This window comes from Magnolia sinica, chromosome 6, assembly GCF_029962835.1.
Source record: "Magnolia sinica isolate HGM2019 chromosome 6, MsV1, whole genome shotgun sequence".
Taxonomy (NCBI): domain Eukaryota; kingdom Viridiplantae; phylum Streptophyta; class Magnoliopsida; order Magnoliales; family Magnoliaceae; genus Magnolia; species Magnolia sinica.
Genome location: NC_080578.1, coordinates 88,687,616 through 88,710,470, shown reverse-complemented (window position 1 = coordinate 88,710,470; position 22,855 = coordinate 88,687,616). Strand labels below are relative to the sequence as shown.

At 40.4% G+C, this 22,855-nt stretch overlaps 1 non-coding gene and 1 pseudogene across 1 annotated transcript; one reads left to right on the top strand and one right to left on the bottom strand.

The window, feature by feature from the left end:
* The first annotated feature begins 3,600 nt into the window (after positions 1-3,600).
* LOC131250113 (serine/threonine-protein kinase Aurora-3-like) lies at positions 3,601-4,739 on the top strand (annotated as a pseudogene).
* A 17,696-nt stretch (positions 4,740-22,435) lies between these two features.
* Positions 22,436-22,542, bottom strand: LOC131250267 (small nucleolar RNA R71). Its single transcript, XR_009173193.1, has one exon. It is a non-coding gene; the product is annotated as a small nucleolar RNA R71 (small nucleolar RNA).
* Between the last annotated feature and the right edge of the window lie 313 nt (positions 22,543-22,855).

Here is a 22,855-nt window from a genome sequence, read left to right as displayed (position 1 = left end):
CTGAAAGCGTTCAAATAAGACGCAGGCATTCATATTCCCAATAGGCTGCACATGTGGTGCAGGTGGGACCATATTCATGTTCTATGCGAGGGCCCCTGCGATTGTGGTCCAAACTTGCTGCTGCTGCTGCATTAGGAGCATCATCTGCTCTAACCTATCAGGAGGAGGAGCTGCATGAGGCATGCATGGCATCAAGGTAGACGCACGGTTCTGTTCTGGAACCAGTGGTGCATTAGGTGTTGGCCCATTCGTGGGGCCAGTGGCCGGCTGAGAATCTGGCATGGTGTCACTATCAGAGCCCAAAGTAGGGTCCGTGTGGCTATCGCTTAGGGGAGGTGCCCTGTCAAATGATTTACCAAGTGCGAGACGTGCAGTGATCCGAGTGTTCTTAGATGGCATTCCCTATATAAAACATAGGGTGCAACCCATGTAAGATTTAACATACTAACACACACTTATCCCAACACAATTCACATTCCAAATCAAATAAGCTTCATGCATTTCATTTAACTAAAATCGTCACAATATATGACATATAGTCTTACATGGATCATGACAAAAGATGCATGCCAGCTATTCTAACATAAGTTTTAAACACTAAACACACTAATAGCCTACCAAGCCTACCAAGGCTATTACAAAAGAAAACTAGAAACAAAGCAAACTAAAAGACGACTGCATCGTATGACTAGCCGTCCGAATTTGGAGATGGTGGAGGAGCACCCATGTCCTACATACAGCACAGGAGGGCCTTGAGAGTGCAAGACATCTTCTTAAATCTCTTCTTCATATAAGCTTGACTCTCTTCAAGCTTTTACTTCAGTTCGGCCTGGGTCTCCTTGACCTCTTGTCTCAGGGCGGCCTAGTTTTCTTCAATCTGAGCCAGGCAGGCTTCCAGGGCGGCCTGATCATGGTGATGCCCATGTGTAGCAGTTGGAGGACCCTCATCAGAATCTTCGGCCTCCTCCTCTTCTTCCTTACTTCCGTCTTCTGTCTCATTTTCTTCCTCTTCTTCATTACTCTCTTCCTCTATTTCATTACTTTCTTCCTCACTTTCTATCTCCCCCCCATACTCATCAAGTTGGGCTTGACATTTTCGAGGGCCAATTCCTATGTTGTTGAGCGTAATGTCATTAATGAAGTGGATCGGCGCAAGCTCATCCATGTTAAGTTTGTAGCCGAACTCTCGAGCAATCTTGCATATAAGTTGACCAAATGGAAGTGAGACATCTCTCCTAATAGAGCACATGGTCTAGATTATCTGTAATAGGGCAAACGTAGGTAGACACAGCTTGTCTCCTCGCCCAGCTTTGTACAGGAAGTCCACCATCAAATGAGTGCATTCAGTACGGTTGCCCCATGTAGGATACATATTATATGTGAATATGTGGTGGAGCAGGCAGAAATTGTCTGTCAATTTGGTCGATGGGAGGCAATTGCCTCTCTTCCAGTAAACCAGTCGGGGACAAAGAAACTGCGTACGACGATGTCTTTCTCACATACTCTTGAGATGAGATTCATTAGCATGCACTTCACCACGTGCAATTCCCATGATTCGGGCCATCACATCTACATTGATTATTACTTCCCGTCTTCCTACGGAAATAGTGAACTGTAGAGGCTCTAGTAGTGGATCCCGTATGTGGGCATAGAAGGCTCGGACAATATTTTCACATGCATGAGACTTGCATTCAAATATGTGACCCCACCCAGATTCTAACAGGAGGTCCATTACTAGATACAGCCCAAATAACATGAGACTTGCATTCAAATATAAATTTACGGCCATGAAACTTACCGTGTCCGATGCTCTCCGGTAGAACTCTTTCAAGTGGAATCTGGGGATCGAGATCCCACTTTGTCCGTTGCTCTCATGCGGCGCTTGTACTTGCTCTTGCACCTGCTTTCTTCCTCGGACGGGTTGGACGGCTAGGCTCGGCTTCATCCGTGGACGCCCTTCTCTTTCCCTGTGAGAAAGGAGTGTGGAGAGCGAGAATATGGCAGCCACTATCTCAAAAAGGGCCATAAGGTTGGAAATGCTTGCAAGGTGAGAAAGGTTGGTGGGTTTTGGGGTTTATGAGACACAAAGAGGGATTTGTGTGGTCAAATGAGAAGAAATAGGGAGATAGAAAGTGGTAGGAGATGGGTTTTTGAGGGATATTGTGGTGAGTGTATGTGTATTGAAGAAGATGAAGAAGATGGAGTATGGGATGAAGATTTGACAAGAAAAATAAGGTTTTTGAGGGGTTTTGAGAGCTAGGAGGGGTAAAGTGGAGTGAAAATAAGGCAAAGGGGGCAAAATAAAGGGCCCCACACAAATTTGCATAGCCCCACACATATGGGAAGGGCGGCCGGCCGTCGGACCCCCGGGCCCGCTGGAGTGGACCATGGTGCGCCGCGGTTGGCGCAGTGCCGCCGCCCCTGGGCGGTGCCCACCCCCCTCCCGGGGTGCCGAAAATGTGTAGGGGACCCCCTGAGTCCCACCGATTTTTATGGTTTGGGCCCCCTTGTCCGTTTAAGGTGGTTACGGGTCCCAACAAGTACGTATTCACGCTTTCTGGGTCATTTGAGAGTGGGATTCGTCAAATTATCATCAAAACCCGTCAATTGACCGCCGAGAAAGGAATTGAGATCATTTCACATGATCACAGATGCATACAGGTCACACTTCAAGGGTCAGTTTCGCATGTTAGTGAAACTTGGGATCTTATGATCATTTCTACATTTTATCGCCCTCATCTAAGTCAAAATACGTTAGTGCACATCTTGTTACCATAATCCAGATCCTGTTTAATCCAAATCATGCTCTGATACAAACTCGTAACACCCCAAAAATCGAGGGTCGAGCAAAGCTCAACTCCCGAGTTCCAACGCATCACTTATGCAACTTAGATAATGATGATTAAATGTCATGTTAGTGCATTAAACATGAGTGGGATTAATCTAAAATAACATATCATATTCCAGGTGCAATTAAATTAAGCAAGGGGAAGACTTAAGTACTCGAATTATAACATGAAAGTGTTTCACCATCCGGAGTATGAATCTATTTCAGGCTGAATATGTACAAGTATTTATTCCAAAATTTACAAAATATCATAACATAACTGTCCAACTAGTCCATGTAATCCCGTAATCCAGTCGAATCGGAACAAGGTCTACAGAGACCCGCCTGATAGCTGAATATAGGAGAATTCCTCCTCCTCATCCATGAAGTCCGGCTCTGTCACGTAAGCCGCATCACAACTTACATCTACATCAGAGTCTAGTTGGTGTTTTAAAACACCATCCTAGAGTGGGAGTGAGTAATCAACTCAGTGGTATTATGAGGCAAAGGTTAATATGTTATTAATTCATTCAAGCAGTAATGATAAAGCAATACAACAATCATATCTTAAGTACTCTTGTTAATGTAGGAATGATATGCGCAATGATGCATGCCCTCGCTTGCATTCCCTCAGTGACATCATCTCACGATCGTGCATGGAAAACTCCCTAAACGTGCACTTCCTCGCCAAAGCACATGCAATGTGGTACATGGTCGTGTTAGCCAAGTAATTTTATTAGGCTCTTCCCCCCCCCCCCCTCTCTCTTTCTCTCCATCCAAATCATCAAAACCAAGATCAGATCCCATGGCCAAAGTCCCTGAAGAAAAATCCATCCCCGCCCTTCCACCATGGCGTCTCCAAGATTTCAACATCGGCAAGCCGCTAGGACGAGGAAAATTCAGAAAGGTCTACCTCGCACGAGAAAAACAAAGAAAATACATTGTCACACTCAAGATCATATTCAAAGAACAGCTGGAAAAGTACCGGCTCCACCACCAACTGCGGCGGGAGATCGAGATCTAGAGCAGCCTCAGCCACCCCAATGTTCTCTGCCTCTTCGGTTGGTTCGATGATGAGGACCGCATTTTCTTGATTCTTGAGTATGCCACTCGGGGAGAGCTCTTTAAAGAGCTTAGGAAGTCAGAGTACCTTTCAGAAAGATGGGCCGCCACTTATATTGTGAGTCCGGCAAAGGCATTGGCTTACTGCCACGAGAAGCATGTCATTCACAGGGATATCAAGCCTGAGAATCTGTTGCTGGATTTGGAGAGCCGACTGAAAATTGCAGATTTTGGATGGTCAGTACAATCCAGAACGAAGAGGCACACCATGTGCGGAACTTTGGATTATTTAGCACCAGAAATGGTAACAAACAAAGCACATGACTACACAGCCGACAACTGGACCTTGGGCATCCTCTTGTTTGAGTTCCTTTATGGTGCCCCACCTTTCGAAGCCGAGAGCCAGGAAGATACATTCAGAAGGATACTGGAGATTGACTTGAGTTTTCCTCCCACCCCTCATGTGTCTGCAGAAGCAAAGGACCTGATATGTCGGCTTCTGGTGAAGGATTCTTTGAAGAGACTCTCCCTCGAGAAAATTCTAGATCATCCGTGGATTATCAGGAATGCAGACCCCTCTGGTACTTGCAATGAGAAGGGTGTTGAGTCCAAGTGACAAGATTGCTAGGCCATTTTGCAACTGATGACTGTATGACAAAGAGAAATGATGAACGTTTCGTTCTTCTATGTTGAGGGAAACAAGCCATGAGTTTCTGCCCGTTGTATCATATCAGCTGCAGAGCTCAGCAACTGCTCCTTTTTCTTTGTTCTTTCCTGAGATTGGCTTTTGTAACTCTCTAGATTTTAAAATGAAAATCATCTGCAAGGCATTGAGCCAAACAAAAAAAAAGTAATTTTATTAGGCTTGTTCATACAGCAGATTTGGGAAGCTAAGGTACCTCTGTTTTCATCACTTACCCAAACAATGATCCATCTAGGGTCGTTAGTCCTAGTTAATCACATACGATAGGCAAGTTGTAGGGCATCACCCCTGAAAAAAAGTAGTGGATAGGTAAGTTCACAAGTTCACACTCAAGGTTGCTACGGAGAGGCTCGTCACCTTAGTGTAGGCCTAATTTATACTCGAGGTCACTATGGGAGGCTTGTCACCTGAATGTAGGCCGACAGCTTGAATACACTGTCTCATACACCACCATATTCAGCTCACGAGTTTGGGTTGCTCACTGGTCATTACGGGGAGGCTCGTCACCCCAGCGTAAGTCAACAGCTCGACCATGGTGTCCCATACACCACGATGTCTGGCTCATGAGTCTTAGCGGCTCTTGGTATTGTGGTTAAACGGGTTTTACATTGGTAAGTGGTACCTTAGATTCAAACAGTAGTGTCCATACAGGGTAAACACACAATAGGCCAATCGGGTTATTTGACAAGTGCGATTGGTACGAGCGCATGTTGAGTTGATTGACATAGTGCCCGTAAGCACTCCGCATGGCCTAACCACTGTCGACAATCACTGTACAACTCAGATTCCTCGAACATATCTAACGTGGTGAAACTAGTTCAGCCACTCAATCAGGAGCCATTACTGATTGCCTGGACTAAGTGGTAGTCCCAAACATACTCAAATGCAATAGGGAATCGTATATATTACTCATATCAGCATTTAACAAATACTACAAACTAAATCTCATTTGAGCATTTTATCAAACACATTCAACAAGTTAACATTTAAATGCATTTCATCTGACAATTTGCAATACATGAAGAAAACTAATCATATGACTAAGGACACTAAGAATCCTGTCTTAATACACTTATTAAGTACAATCCATCAACAAAATCTCATTCAGACATTTTAACAAACACTTAGACTACATAATACTACATACATGAACTAATCTAGTTATAGTATATTTTATGACAAATCCTTTCATAAAGGGGTTGTCATACATACAACGAACATGTATTCTGGATTAATAGGCATGGCCAGCATAATTCATAATTTCACTTTCATTCAAACATTTCAACAAACACATAGAATGCATTTTATATTCACATATTTCACACATGTATAGTTTATCAAACAAAATGCCGTAGCTAATATCATATGGTAGCAATCAAGTCAAGCATAAATCATTGCTAACATTGAAAGCCTTGAAAACCATAACCTAAACATTTATAGTCTGCACCTTTCATCGATTTGCTCGTTTCGAACTTGGTTTGAACACTATATTCCAGTAAACCGAACGTAAGACACCTAAGCAATGGAATAGGTTAGCTATTTCATAAATTCCTCTACTTGAATTCCTAAAATAAGATTAGGATTAGGATTTCTTACATAAATCGAAGTTAGAATCGATGGTGTAACGATAGGGTGGTGGAGATTCGTTACGTGGAGTAGTGGGAGTAAATCCCAGTAACGATCCACTAATCTCTCTCTCTTCTCCTCACTCTTCTCTCCTGTTTTCTCTCTTTTCTCTTCTAGGGTTAGAGAATTCATATGGAATGAGAGGAGTGGTTTAAGGTCTTTAGATAGGCCCAGAACTGATGTTAATGGCCCCAAGGCTATGGTATACTTAGGTAATAGCTAAAGGGTGTCTGTTTCAGGCAAATGGGACTCATCTGGAGGCCCATTACTCACCTACATCATGGAGTAAGTTCCCTGACCATAGATCTAAGGCAGGTTAAGGTTTTAGTCTGATCAAATTTGTAGATCGACTGTGGAGGACCTGTTTCAGTTCAACGGTCATCGTCACTTGATCAGGGCCACAAGTATACTGATATATGTATGAAAATTTTCCTGATCCAAGGGTATAGTTTGGTCAGAATCTGACGGTCCGTAGTCTTCAATTTCACCTGTAAGCGAATGGTCCAATTCACTTAAGTTTAAGTTCATTTTCTAAGGATATTCGCATTTCTCACACTCTTTGCTCAGGGCTCAAGTTGTGCATTTTTGGATACTATTTGGGCTCGATTCCCACGAAGCTTGTCAAGCCCAATAAGGCGATCATAACCTTATAGTTTCGCGGTAATCAGACTTTCGTCGCACTGTCCAGGTCTGATATGGAGTTTCAATGTGCTCCTAAGAGCAACTGGGTTTTGAGATTGCTCTTAAGTTTTTAGGTAATGTTGAGTTAGCAATTTTAATGGTTTTAGGTCTTGCAGTTCGTATAGATAGTGGTTTAAGATAATTCACCGATTAATTTAGCTTATTACTTAATTAATTTTCATCTAATTTCTAAAGGATTCACTCATTAAAGATTTCTGCCTGAGGTGGTACTCGGGTCTTTGTACGGATTTTTTCGAGACATTACAGGTGTGGGTTAATCCCAAATTTTTGGTAAATCCAAAACTCAAGTGGACCATGCCACACAAAAGTGTAGAATAATGATTTCCACCGTTGATACCTTCCTTAGGCCCACAGTAATGTTTATTTGTCATCCAACATGTTTATAATATCAAAAAGATATGAATGAAGGGAAAACACATACATCAACTTGATCCAAAACTTCTATAAATGTTATTTTTAATGGTGGATGTTCAATCCCCACTTTGTAGTCCACTTAAGCCTTGGACCCGCTCCATTTTTAGTTAATATTTTAAAATGATCCAAGAAAAGCATTGAATGGTATGAAGAATGTCAATCCATGACCACATAATATAGTGGAGAGGGGTTTCCTTAAATCTTTCATAATTATATATTGGGCCTACGTAAATGTGATTCACATATCTAACCCACTCATTATGTGTGTCCCACTTGGATGAGGGGTCAGACCTAGTTTCAGCCGCATTCAAAACTCATGTGGGCCCCACCAAGTGCTTTTATATTTTTTTAGATATCTTCACATAGTTTTAGATGGTATGGCCCACCTAAGTTTCGTATACGGATGATTTTTAAGATATCTCATAAGCTAAAGGGGACACATCAAATGCATGGTGTTGATGTTCGACTCACATCATGATGGGCTACATAAAACTTACTAACATTAATTCTTAGGTTCTCAGGGTGTCAATAAGTTGAGTCACAATTTTGACCAGAATATTTAACCCATTTTACATGTCTAGTCCATTCACTCTATTTTACTAATCATTACCCTCAATTTGACTAGTTACTCGCCCTGATCATGCTACATATGAGAAAGATATTACACAAACAAGATTGATCAACAATTTGAGTGAATTTTTATTTAAATATCTGAAGTTATTTACTCTTCAATTTGGACTAATCAAATTGTCCGAAAAAGGTTAAAGGTTGTTCATAATATCAAAAATATATGAATGAATAGAAAACACAAACATCAGCTTGATCCAAAACTTCTATGGCCTCCAAGAAATTTTAAATGGTAGAGGTTCAATCACACTATTTCCTGTGGTGTGGTCCACTTGAGCTTTGGATATGGTTCCTGTTTGTTCTTTAGACCTCAAATTATCTGTTAACATGGATGAATGGAGTGGATAAAATAAATAAATAACAGTGGACCCCACAAAGTTTACTCTCGTAAGGGTAACAAGTAACACACCTAAATGTAGTGCAGAAGGGTTTCCTTAAAACTCATAATCATATATTGGGCCCGCCTAAATGTGATTCACATATCCAACCCACTCATTATGTGTTTCCCCCTTGGATGAGGGGTTAGACCAAGTTTCAACCGCATCTAAAACTCATGTGGGCCCCACCAAGTGCTTTTATATTTTTAAAGATGTCTTCACATAGTTTTAGATGGTATGGCCCACTTGAGTTTCGTATACAGATGATTTTTGAGATATCTCATAACCTACAGGTCACACATCAAATCTATGGTGTTGATGTTTGACACACATCATGATGGGGCCCACAAAACTTACTAACATCAATTCTTAGGTTCTCACGAGGTCAATAAGTTGGGTCACAATTTTGCTCAGAATATTTGGCCCATTTTACATGTCTGGTCCATTCACTCTATTTTACTTATCAATACTCTCAATTTGACTAGTTACTCGCCTCAATCAGGCTACATATGAGAAAGATATTGGGCATACAAGATTGATTAACAATTTTAGTGAAATTTGATTTAAACATCTGAAGTTATTTACTCTTCAATCTGAACTGATTAGATTGTCCAAAAATGATTAAAGGTTTAATTAGTGGATGTGCCTAATAATTTAGTAATTTTATTTTTCACAGATAAATTTCAATTTCCATTTAAAAATAACAATTTTTTTTCAAAATCTATATTTTTTTCTCTTTTAACAAAATATCATTTTTATTATAAAATATTTCAAAAGTAATTAAAATACAAATTTTGAATTTTTATTTTCAAAATCTCAAAAAATTTCTCATATTTTAATTTTTTTCTCAAAAATTTCAAATTGCTGATTTTTTTTCTTTAAAAGCATCATTTTGTTCTCAAACAATGTTAAAATTTCTAAACTTCCCAATATTCTTTTTCATGTGATATTACAAATCATTTAAATATTACCTTTTAATAATATATATAAAAAAATTTCCACTCATGATATAAAAACTACACACACACACACACACACACACACACACACACACACACACACACAAAACATACTACCTTCACCAACGGCTTTGGTTCGTCGGTAAAAAACATTATTGTCGACGAATTTAGTTCGTCGGTAAAACGTTTACTGTGAAACTTTTCAAGGTAGCGGGAAAATTTTTGAACTTAAAATTATATCATTATTCTTGACAAAATTTTTCATCGGTAAAACATAAGTTTTACCGACGAACTTTTTTTCTTCGGTAAAAATATTATTCCCGACGGCTTTGGTTCGTCGGTACAACTCTTACCAGGAAAATTTTCTATCTTAATAATTATAAGATTTTTACCGACAAAATGTTTCATCGGTAAAAGTGGTGTTTTGCCGATGAATTTTTTTTCGTCGGGAAAAATGCTTTTACCGATGAAAATTTATGTCGGTAAAACTCTTACCACGAAATTTTCCATGATAGCGTGAAAATTTTCTATCTTAAAAATTTTAACATTTTGATCGACGAAAATTTTCATTGATAAAAACATTATTACCAACGGTTTTCGGCCGTCAGGAAAAAGATTTACCAACGAAAAAAATTTCGTTGGTAAAAGTTAGTGTTTTATCGATGAAATATTTTTTCATTAGGAAAAACATTATTCTTGACGGTTCTAGTTTGTTGGTAAAACTCTTACCGCGAAAATTTTTCAATATAGTGCGGAAATTTTCTATCTTAAAAATTTTAACATTTTTACCGACAAAAAATTTCATTAGTAAAAACATTATTACCGACGGTTTTTAGCCATCGGGAAAAAGATTTACCAATGGAAATTTCGTTGGTAGTAGTGTTTTACTGTCGAAATTTTTTTTCGTTGGAAAAAACATTATTTCCGATGGTTTTAGTTCATTGGTAAAACTCTTACTGCGAAAATTTCCAAAATACCGCGAAACTTTTCTATCTTAAAAATTATAACATTTTTACCGATGAAAATTTTCATCACTAAAAACATTATTACCAATGGTTTTCAGCTGTTGGGAAAAAGATTTACCGACGAAATTTTTTTCTTCGGTAAAAGGAGTGTTTTACTGACGAAATGTTTTTCGTCGGGACAAACATTATTCCCGACGGTTTTAGTTCATTGGTAAAACTCTTACCGCGAAAATTTTCTATCTTAATAATTATAACATTTTTACCAATGGAAATTTTCATCGGTAAAAGTGGTATTTTGCCGACGAATTTCTTTTTGTCGGGAAAAATGTTTTTACCAACGAAAATTTTCGTCAGTAAAACTCTTACACCAAAATTTTCCAAAATAGCGAAAATTTTCTATCTTAAAAATTATAACATTTTTACCGATGAAAAAAACATTTCATCAATAAAACACTACTTTTACCGACGAAATTTTTTTTCGTTGGTAAAAATTTCATCGTTAAAAGTGCTATTTCTTGTAGTCGAGCATTTGGCGTAGACTATGGTGAAGTGGAGAATCTACTTGAGGTTTTGCATTTTCACCTTAAAGGAGGTCATATGATCTGAGGATATCAAGGGTTCCACTGAGAGCAAGGAGGAATAGAATACCCAGATTTTCCCTCATACCTCCGCATTAGAACCACAGTTTGAGCCCTGTTCTTATCCTTTTAGAATCAGAGAGCATTGGCTCCAGGATTGCAACTATTGTTGTATTGTACTTGTTAATGTGCCTTTTGATTGACCTGATGGTGAGAGAATTGCCCACCCGCCGAACATTCCACACTAGGGTGCTATCCATCCAAGAAACTTCTTGAGTTCACGACCCTGTAATATAGTCTTCTCATTCTGCCTTTCTAGTTCTGTGGTTTGCTGCTTATGATCTAGTTGGGGAGTTTGATGCTGCTACCGTTGATCTCTATCTATCCACAATCATAATAGTAGCTTCTGACCTGGGACATAAGATGCTCTCTTCTGGCTTCCCTTCTCTCTTGTCTTGGGTCTTCCTATACTCTTGTTTTGTCATACCCCTGGAAGACGAACTGGATGGTAAGTCTGAATATGAAGAATGTTTGGGGTCTATTTTAAGGCATTAGTCCCCTTCCTAGTCAAGGAGTTTAGCTTGAAAGTACAAAGATAGGTCCACATAAAGTTGGACAGCCTCCTTTTGGATAACTATCCCTCTCAAGGAATAGAATACCCAGATTCCAACCACCCCCCAAAAGATGAATGTGGGGGTCCCTTTAAGATATTGGAGGTAGAAAATACACTCCCTTTCTTAGCCTAGCTCCCTTAAATAGGGACTGAAGATTCTTCCTCAAGGGGATTGAAATATTTATTCTTTCGAATTGCTTAGAGTCATCCCTACTAAATCGTGGGCTCTTCTAGGGGAGGGGTGGGGTACTTTCTTAGGATCCTCCCTAACTGGACTGGCATTAACTATTAGGCCCTAGCCAGTATTCATAGTTGCAATAGGTTCTAGAATTTCTTGCATTGTAGGCTTCTTTATGAGGGTGGGGAGCTTGTCCCCCTCCATTATGTCTGGCGGAGATAGTGGAAGTCTATTTTGGTTGTACAGTTGCTGCAAATCTGGATCTTGGATCATCTCCATGGTTTGATCTAACTAAGGCGTTTTCACGAACACATCACTTACCCGTTTCTGGGTTCCCTTCTGGTGAGCTTTTTCTTCTTCTTCTTTTTTTTTTTTTGGCAAAAGGTGATTTCCATATATGAGAAAAGATAATTACAAAGCCTGCTTTCGGGTAACCCCTAGAAAAAAGGACCTAGAGTAACCTATCATATCATGAAAGAAAACAACAAAACCTCACTGAATGGACTACTGAGCAAACGATGAACGATTCCCAGAACTGCACAAAACGTCTCTAATCGTCCCCAGCTCCACTTTATCCAAGAAAAGAAGGCCTCAAATGGACTACTGAGTCTCGCTACCTTGGCATGCCAGAGCATCTGCAGGTGCGTTCCCTTCCCTGAAGACATGCACGAACTCGATGCATCCTCTTCTCTTCAACATCTTTATCCAGCACAACTAATAGTTCCACTTCCATGTCGGGTGGCTCAACCCGTTTAGTAATTTCACATCCTGCAAGGAATCTGACTCAACGATGATCTGATTGAATCCTTTAGATAGGCAAATCTGTAGGCCTTCAAACACCGCACGCAACTCGGTATAGGAGTTAGAACCAAATCCATAGCCCGAGGAGAAAGCACAAATGAATTGACCCATGTCCTCTTCTGGTGAGCTTATCTTACTTGTTTTATGGCTAGCATTTCCTTGAAAAGATTCGAGGTCCTCTATCTATTGCCATTCTTTTTGGTAAAAGGTGGATTCCACCCAATGCGTTGTAGTGAATTCCCTTTCTAGATACACTAATGTGGCTGTATGGACCCAGGTAGAATCTCGTAGCTCCACTGTGGGTTCCTCGATAACTGTGAAGATTAGGTAGGTCTGACCACCCATGTTAAGTCTAAGAACTTGAACAAATCTCGCTCCAGTCGTAGGATGATTTTTTATAACATCCCGTATTTTTAGTACTCAGGTGTTACCCGATAACCTAACTTATGAAACCTCTCATCTTCATTCTAGCACAAATCTGACAATTAGAAGTAACCTTCATTTATGGTTCCATCCATCCATCTGCTAATTTTCAAACTAGACTGCCACATCATCAGATCCACTGTCCATCGAGCCCAGAATTCTTAACTTAGCAATTGATTGACTGTTGACAACAATCAAACCATCATATTTGAAAACAATCATTGAAATCCCGTTACATTGAGTCAGGAACCTTGGGAAACTTGATTTTTGAGTTCCAATCCGACTATTAAAGTCAAAAATGTATCATCAGATTTGAGATCAAACATTAGATTGGGACCTAACATTATTCGATGAGGGGTGCAATAATCAAAATCACCCTTTAGACTCATCAAGATACTCCAAAGGATTCATGGACCGTTGGCGATCCGTTCTAAAATAATCCAACCATTCAAACAAGCAATCATTCGTCTAATTGAGATATAAGATCAGCTAGTCATAGAAATAATTATTAAATTTCCACCAAATCAAGCTACAAACCTTCGTAACCACTGACGGTCGTTTTCAAATACAATCGGGCCGTCAAATTACTAAAAATTCATGATTAAGGGCTAAAATTACAGAAGTATGGGTCACTAGAGCTCCAGATCTGCCACATCTCTGGCTAGATGTCTCAATAGGGCCAATAAAAATGGATTGACGATGTGGATCTAACTAAGCATTAACGTGGGCCCCACACCCATGGTGTGTGCATCAAAGGTTTGTACACTCGCTGTGCACAGGACCACGGTCCCAGTCAACAAGGCTTTGACCCAATGAAAATCCAGAAAAGAGGGTTTTCCTGTCTTTTCTTTCGTTTTCCCCCTGCTCACAGTTTGAACGGACAAAGTCGTTTGGGTTCGATTGTGGCCCACCATCACGGGCTATTGGTCTGATCCAAACCATCCATCTAACAGAGCGACCAAATCTGACCAAACCCCGGTCATCTAACATGTTCTTGCACATTTGTGCGTGCTCAAATAAAGGGTGCATGTGAGACCGTGCGGCGAGTTCTTTCTGGAAATAGAAATATCGGTTTGCCTCGCTGGCAATATGAGCAGTCATTGCTGCAATCCAAACCCTTCACGAGGATGAATTTCACCGTCCATTTGAATCTCATTTTACGCTAGGGTTTCATAGCAAAGAGAGAGGCGCAACTGAAGGCATGTTCCGTTAGGAATGGTTGCCCTGAAATGAATCCAAACCATTCGATAGCTCCAGACAATCTGATGCATTGAAATAGAATCACAGGAAACCACCTAGAAGTTTCCTATAACAACAGAAATGGATGCAACTCGTGCGATAAACTAATTTCTCGTGAAAACCGCATATTGGATAGGAACTCGTGGATCTTTGGGACTTTCACCATGGCAGTACAAAGCATGGCCCCCACAAACTTCTTTGAACTAATTAGGTCCATTCATGATCGTCAGATTGAAGGATAAACTGAGAAATCATAATCTACCATGATCAGCTGCCTCATCTTCTCCGTCCGATCAAGAAACCCATCATCATGGGATGGGCCTTATTGGTTGATCAGACACATCTATTAGATGGGCCATACAGTTAGAAAACCATACACAACATCTGATCATGGTCATGCAAGCCGGATCTCGAACCATTGAATGCAGCTCTCTCGATTAGAGAAATCAACCGTAACTAATCCCTCGATTAATTACCACCCGAATCTTTTAGAAAGGGATTAACAAAGCTTATTTAACACTACCCTTTTAGGGCAACCCTTTCCCAAAAAAAAAGAAAAAAGAAAGAGAGAAAGAGAGTGAGAAAAGGAAGTAAAGCTACGTCGTTCTTGCCGCACCAACCGACTCGGTGAGTTGGAACGTCGAGCCCGGCTGAGTCCGTTGCTGGGTGTCTTCCAATGGAAGAAAAGAAAGGAAGAAGAAAAACAGAAGGAAAGAGGAGAATCAGAAAGAGAAGAAGTGAAAGTGAGAGAAAGAAGAAGAATTGTGGTTGACTGCTCGTTGCTGCACTCGTGCCCGAGTCAGCCAATTTCTAGGCCGAGTCAGGATGATCTGACATCCATTGCTGGACCATCAGAGAAAAACATAAAGGAGAAATGGGAGAGAAGATGAGAAATTAGGGAGAGAGAGCGAAGGAGTATGGTTTAAGTTAATGCCGAGTCGAGTAAATCCGACTCGCTGTGATCAAGTCGAGTCGGTTCGAGTCACAGTCCAAGTCTTTCTGGCCGAAATGAAGAGAAAAGAAAAGAGAAGTATGAAAGGAGAGGAAAGGAGAGAAGATTAGAGGAGAGATCTGACAGCTGTGTCATCGGGCTGAGCTTGGACTGAGTTCGGTTTGGTTCGGGTTATGACTCGGTGCGAGTCATAATGCTTAGAACCGAGTTAGGCTTTAGTTTGGCCGAGTTATTACATGAAATCAGTAGAGAGAGAATGAAAGAAGAAAAAGGAAAGAAGAGGAGAAGTTGGGCGAGTTACTAAGTCGACTCGGTTCAATACTGAGTCAGGTCTCTGACTCATTGACGAGTCAAGTCCACACCTTGCTGGAAATTCTTTGTAAAAGAAGATAAGATGGAAAGAGAAAGGAGAAAACGAGAAGAAAGGAAGGAGAGAAACTAGGAAGGATATTCGATGGCGAATTGTGTCGACTTAACCGAGTTAACGTGGGAGATCAAAATCTGAGGTTAGATCTTAACCATAGATGGCATGTGGAACTTAGATCTAAACCGTCCAAGTTGGATTCGTGCATTGGAGCATTCATGTTGCAATCACTAAATGTAAGGTGAGGATCACCCTTCAAGCCTTTCTACATCATGATAATTAGCATTGTTTAATTATATTCATTCATTTATCTTATTGATTTCTTGATACCATATCATATAGAAATGATGATAAATGTTAGTGCTAATTGAGTGATTCTTTATAAATATTTGATGACTGAATTAAATTCCAAGATTGGACATGTTAAAGATCACAAATATCCTTGTTTCGATTTTAAATGTACGTTTTGCATGTGTGAATGCTATTGACATTATACGTGTCTCGTTTTACTACTTGTGATGACATGACGGTGTTTATGGATTTCATCTAACTAGTGGTCATTCTATCTAATTAATTAAATCAAAGTTTGTTGTGGACTTACCGTTTAATGAATTATTGTGCCCTTGTGGCTTTTGGGGTCAATCCCTTTCACCGTATCCTTGAATGAACTATTTGCCTTATTTGGCTTCAATTGGCTAGTTACCCTATGTGGGTTAATTGTATGTTTGCCCTTTGTGGCCTTGATGGAATAATTGCCCTAAATGACTTTTATGGATGATTTTCATACAACATTATGATGGTAAGTCCTACTTGTAGAACTATAATTGGCTACTAGTTGAGTAGGTTACCTTTAAACATCTTATTTGTTATTCTCATGAGCCAGGGATGGTGAAATGAGACATTGTGCCTGAGCTGTCGGCCTATGCTGGGTGACAAACCCCCCATAGTGACCTCTAAGCTTTCCTAAATTGATTTTTTGAAATTAGAATAATAATGGTTGGGCTAATTACGCATTTTCATGGCATGCAGACTTTTCCGGGTGACTAGTTCTCATTGGGCGTACCTTGGGTACTTTTCTAGGTGGCTAGATCTCCTTAGGCAATCTATATATTATGGTATTTTTCAGGTGGTTAGTTCTTCTTGGGCGTACCTTTGAGTACTTTTCTGGGTGACTAGACCTCCTTCGACGATCCATATATTATTATGGTCTTTTCCGGGTGTTTAGTTCTCCTTGGGCGTACGTTTGTTTACTTTTCCGGGTGACTAGTCCTCTTTGGGCGATCTATATATTATAGTCTTTTTCGGGTGGCTAGTTCTCCTTGGGCGTACATTTGAGTACTTTTTCAGGTGGCTAGTTCTCCTTAGGCGACTTTTTACTAGCTGGATGCGCATCCCTAGGTCTGTGAGCATGTGCATGCATCCATATATTTAAACAAGATTATCTCTGTGAAATTTATTTAATGAATGCGTATTCTGATGAACCTTATCTGATTTTCATGATAATCATTATCTAATATTTGTTATACACTACCTTTGTTAACTATGCTTAATTATCTTGATAATACGATAAATCTTGAGGGCTATACCTCAACGTGATAACCATTGACGCTATCGAACCATATTCAATGTGCAAGAGACATAGATGATGCACATACTAGTGTACATGTGAATTAAGAGGAGCCAGAGGACCTTGCGACTCTTTTTCCTGACTTCAGTTCATTTTAATTTGTATCATCATGTTTGTAATAAGTTAAGACATTGATTTGTATAAGTTTTTGGGTAACCACTTGAAACCTTGGTTATGTGTATTTGGACTCCCTTATATACTTGATTTGTTTCTGTCCCGCTAGTTTATTTACTCTAATAAAAAGAAAAAAATGTACGTGAAATTTGGGATATTTTAAAGGTTAACACTCGGGCTTTTGGAAAACGAGTAGTGTACTCAGGTCCCAGGAGCCGGGGTATTACATTTTTCAATCTGGGGAATACCTAGAAGATGTCATACCTTGAAACAGTGTCAATTTTCACAACTTTGCCAAAGTGTTGGCTGAGGTCGACAATCGCCGACTCAAGCTAGGCATGAGTTGGGATTCCATACATTCTGATGCAACTACCTCCTTGCCCTATAACTAAGTTCGAGTGTCATGCTTCCACATTCGCTAGGCCCATTGCTAATTGGAGGGCATGGTCCGAGAAGATATCTAGGAGCTCCACTCTGGATTTGAAAACTATTAGAAAGTTGTTTGCCGATACCCTTGTGACGTTAACTGCCAATGTAACGAATCTCAATTTTCTAATGGTTTGAATCAGCTGAAGAATAGATGTATGAGCACTATCAGCATAACCCACCAAAGTCATTTCCATGGATTTATGTTTCACTTTGACAGCCGCCTCATCGTCTCTTTTTTTTTTTTTAAAGGAAACTTCATTTCATGAGAGGAAAATACATGGACTATACTTCTAAAAGACCCAAAGCCAACAAAAAATAATGCCTCGAGGCAACCTATCATGAAAGGAAGGAAAAACTATACAGGATCCACCAATCTAATAACATCCAAACCTACTTTATCTAAAACCACCAAGCCCCAAACCTCACAGGGAAGGTCATGGGAGGTGTAAAAATCCATGTTGATCTGGTTGGTGCTGCCTAACCGAGCAAGAGCATCTGCTGGCATGTTCCCCTGTCTGAGAATGTGAGTGAAGTGGAAAGCACCCTTCAAATTTAGGGAGAAAATGCGAACCACCCAGTGATGCCATTTCCTCATTGGCTCTAACAAAGAAGGATTCTGCAGCGACTGATATAGATGTAACTGTGTGATGGGTTCCCCGAACTTCTTGTACCATGGAGAATTTTTGTTCTGGGCTTTAGTTAAACTAGTGATGGGTTAGTAGCTTTTCCCGTTCCTTCCGTCCTTCCCGAGTTCTTTGGATTGAGTAGGCTTTTGGCTTGGCTTCTCTGACTGCTACAATTCTACCATCGATATACTTTCCGTCCAACAGCCCTTTCGTTGCTCTAGCTTCATCCGCATATAGAAATCAGACAAAGGCGTATCCTCTTTACTTGATTGTTTCAAGGATAGAGGGGATGAAAACGTCAACCACTTTCTCGTATTTGCCAAAAAATTCTTTAATTTCCTGCACTGAGTAATCGAAAGGGAGGTTTCCAACAAAAAGGCTGAAGTATGGAACCCTTTCACGTAGCTGTTTTCCCCTAGGGGAGTATTGGCTGATCCCCAATTTCTTGGGGTACTCGGACCCAATTGATCTTAATTTCGATGCCATATATGTTACTCCTCTACTGTGTTCAACCAACAGTGGTGGATTCCTCTTCTATGGTTGGTACCTCCCTGTCTCTACATTCCATGGCTGCCCCTTCTCTTGATATTCTGTTCTTCCTCGATCTCTCCCTGAAGGATAAGATGATTTCGGAGACTGTGGTTTCCGAGGTGGAGCTCCTTGTCACTAGAGACCCCTCATTAGAGGTGGGCATCGAGCCGAGTCGAGTCGAGGTGGGCCAAGTGTGGCTTGGCTTGTGTTGAGGGTCAAATATTGCATATCAGACCCAGTTGTTACCTAGATTTACGAACATGATGCTGTTTAAACGCCCTATTTTAATTGTGTTTGTGTTGCAAGGTAGATTTATGAGTGTGGACTGGAAAGGATGCTAAAAGTATGGATTTAAAGCTCAGGCATCACCAAGACATTGGACGAGGCCCCATGGGACCACGATCGAGGATTTACACATCAGAGATCAGAGAAAGTCCAACCACTCATCTTAAACAGGCCTAAAAGACGTCCAGAATACAAGATCATAGGGTTCTCACCATTTGATCAGTTCGAAACTTCATACGTGGCTTGAGGACCATGAATTAACCGTACACATCAATTTCAACCCTCAGATCCCAATAAAAGTGGCTCAACGGATAGATCAGCCACCAAAACAGTGATATGGGGCCCACCTGCTATCAGGATACACTTTAAATTTGATCCTCGCGATTAAAATGAGATGGCAAAACGGATGGATGGATTGGATTTTGTATAAAACATCAAGGTGAGGCCCACTTTACATGGCCTGTGCACACAGCAGGCGTACGCCCGCTGTGCACTGGACCGGAGTCTCCCGGTCAGCGACGGAGACCCGTCTCCCTCTCCTTCTCAAGCACGGATGGATAGCGTTCGTCCGTTTTTCATTGTGGGCCCCACTCATCAGTGATTTCAAAGATCGGAACCATCCATTGCATCCAGGACGTGGGTGTAACCCACGCCTAGGTGACCTTCTTCCCCCATGCGAGCGTACACGCGTTTCCAGCTGTTAAACACAGGATGGACGGAAGAAACGAAGATTCAGTGGGCCTCATCAACAGAAGAAAAAAATGCATCTTCCTGACTGAAATTTCGAGGGGAAACCAGTGGATGGCGTGGATTTCCCAAAATGAAAGCTATGTGGGCCCCACCATCAGCCAGCGTAAGTGCATAACGCACTCTGTTTCGCAACCGGACTCCGTCCGGTTTTCACGGTGAGTTGTGCGCTCGTGGGGGCGATTGGACGGCTAATTTGAGCCGTTCATCATGTAGGTCTACCAAAAATCTCCCAAAGGACGTTGTCCTTTTGGAAGGAAAGCAAAGAAGAAGAAGAGTGGAAGGCTTCGAATTTGGCTGCTGTACGTAAAGAAAGCTTCCGCAGCTGACTCGTCCACGGACTCCAGCCCTCCACCGCATGTATAAAGGAGAAAAAGAAGGGTGGAGCAGAGGAGTGGAGGAAAACAGAGAAGACAGGGAGGACGTTGGAGAAAGCATTAGAAGGTGGGGGCTGAAATGTGAAAGGGAGGTGGTTTTGCTGCTGTAACGGAGGTGGTTTTTTTCTGCTGTAACGGGTAGTGGAGGGAAGAAGACAGTTGGGCAGAGACGTGAGCAACAAGGGGTGAAGACGGTAGCTTGAAGCTGGAACGGAAAAGAAAGAGAAGTTTCTTTCTCTTAACTTTAAGCTTTATGCTGTATTTTCTTTCTTTTTTTCCTCTTGTTTATTTATTTATTTTAGCCCCTTTCATGTGTGGCTAAACTCCTTAGCTAGGGCTAAGAGGTGAAGCCTGTAGCGAGATGGGAGATTCTATTCTATGCTTTTAATGGACTGAATTTGGTTTTTAGTGATTATGGAAGGAATGTCTTTAGTCTTTAATGGTCTGTTGTGACTGAAATTATAATGGGTCTGCTGTGGCTTTGAATATTTCCTTTTCCCCCTTTTTTTATGTTTATGAAGTCAGGAAGCCCTGTTGTTCATCATTGTTCCATGGGCATGGTAGGATGACAGTACCCTTCCTGACCTTCATAGCATGTTGATTGGTTGGTAATTAGTTTAATTCTTTTGTTAACTTTGTCTCCTGGGCATGGTTTGGTATTGGAATCCATTCTAATTCATATACCTTTCATCTCTTTAAAATTACATCAGAAGAAGTTCAGTTTAATTTTTATGATCAGGCATAAGATCTCCCTGATCTCTACAAGTGGATCCTCTGAATCCCTAGTTTCCTTCCTCTGAATTCCTTGAAGTTTTAGATAATTATTCCACAATTATTCCTTAAAATTCTATTTGGTTAGATCACATCTTAGTCTAGTTCTAGTTCTACTTGGTTTTAAATAACGTACAGCATCAGTCCCTGTGGATTCGACCTCGGTCTTACCAAGTTTATTACTACATCACAACCCTATACTTGGGGAGTGAACAAGCTTTGGTGCCGTTGCCGGGGACTGACGGCTACATTTTTCTGAAATTAATTAGTTTTTGAATTAGGTTAGGATTAAGATTTTTACTTACTTTAGGATAAAAGTTTTTTTATTTTATTCTATTGTTAACCTGTTTTCCTGTTTTGTAGGATCCTGACATAAGTTCTTAAATTGGTAATTCCTTCCTAATTTCTCTACTTTTTCTGTTTTTAGAATTAAGGTTTAAAACTTAGAAATTTTCTAACTCTAGTATTTCTCTATTTGTAGGAAATAGTTTATTTTTAGAAACTTTCCTCTTTTGTTTTTAGAAACTAGGTTAGTTATTTCCCTTTTTTAGAGATTAACCTTCTTGTTCTCTAGTAACTTTCTAATTCTAACTCTCTTAGAATCTAATTTGTTTCCTAATTTATTTTTAGAATTTTTGTTTAGAAACTAACCTTCCTATTTTGTAGGCCTTTAAAATAAAAATTTCTAATTCGGTAAGCTCCTTCTCTATTTCCTATTTTTCAGTTCTCTCTTTAATTTACTTTCTAGTTTAGGGCTCTCTTCTTTTAGAAGCTAGTTCACTTCTATCTTTCTTTTAAAGGATTGTTCTTCTCTTTTTAGAATCTAACTTATTTTGCAGGTCCTTAACTTAGGGGCTTCAATTTGGTAATTTCTTTCCAACTCTCTCTCTCATTCTTTCTAGATTTTCTTTTCTTTCTTAGGATTAGGCTGTGAATTTGATTGAGGGCTGCGAGTGTTTCATCCCCAAGTGGGCCCGTGACAACACTCGACGTCTCTTGACTGAAGGAGGATTGGTTGAGGGGTTGACTATCCATCGCAGGAATAGACACCACTCGAAATCCCCTGAGTTAATTGAAGTTATGACTGAAGACCAACCTCCTCTACTTCCACCCAGGGTGGAGGATACCCAAGATGAGAATGAGGTGCATCAGGCACCCCCGCCTCGTACTTTACGAGATTATCTACAACCGGCGGGAGTGAGTATGCCCTCATGCATGATTTTTCCTGAAAACACAGGACAAATGGACATCAAGCCAGGAGTTATCCAACTCCTTCCCAAATTCCATGGACTTGAATCAAAGAGTCCATATTTACATTTGAAAGAGTTCGATGAGATTATAGCTACATTATGTTTTCCTAATGTATCTGAGGATACAATTAGGCTGAAACTCTTTTCTTTTTCCTTAAAAGAGAAAGCTAAGACGTGGTTACATTCACTGCGTCCTAAATCCATTAGCACATGGAACGACATGCAGAGGGAATTCATAAAAAAATTCTTCCCACATCATAAAACGATTACCCTTAGAAAAGCAATCATGAACTTTGCCCAAAAGGAAGATGAAACATTCTTCCAATGTTGGGAAAGGTTCAAAGATTTGGTCAGTTCATGCCCACAACACGGATTTGAAACGTGGCGCATTACAAATTTTTTCTACGATGGACTGACAACTTCCATGCGCCAAATGGTCGAGACAATGTGTAATGGAGAGTTCATTAACAAAGATGTCGACGAGGTATGGGACTACCTCGACAGCTTGGCTGAAAAAATACAATCTTGGGACTATTACCCAAAATCAAACACCACGTCTAGGCCGACTCAATTAAAAGAGAGGTGGATTTTATCTCTTGAAAGAAGAGGATGATCTCAAGTGTAAAGTGACTACGCTCATAAGAAAATTAAGGCCATGGAAGGAAAAAAGGATAAGGTTAATGAAATT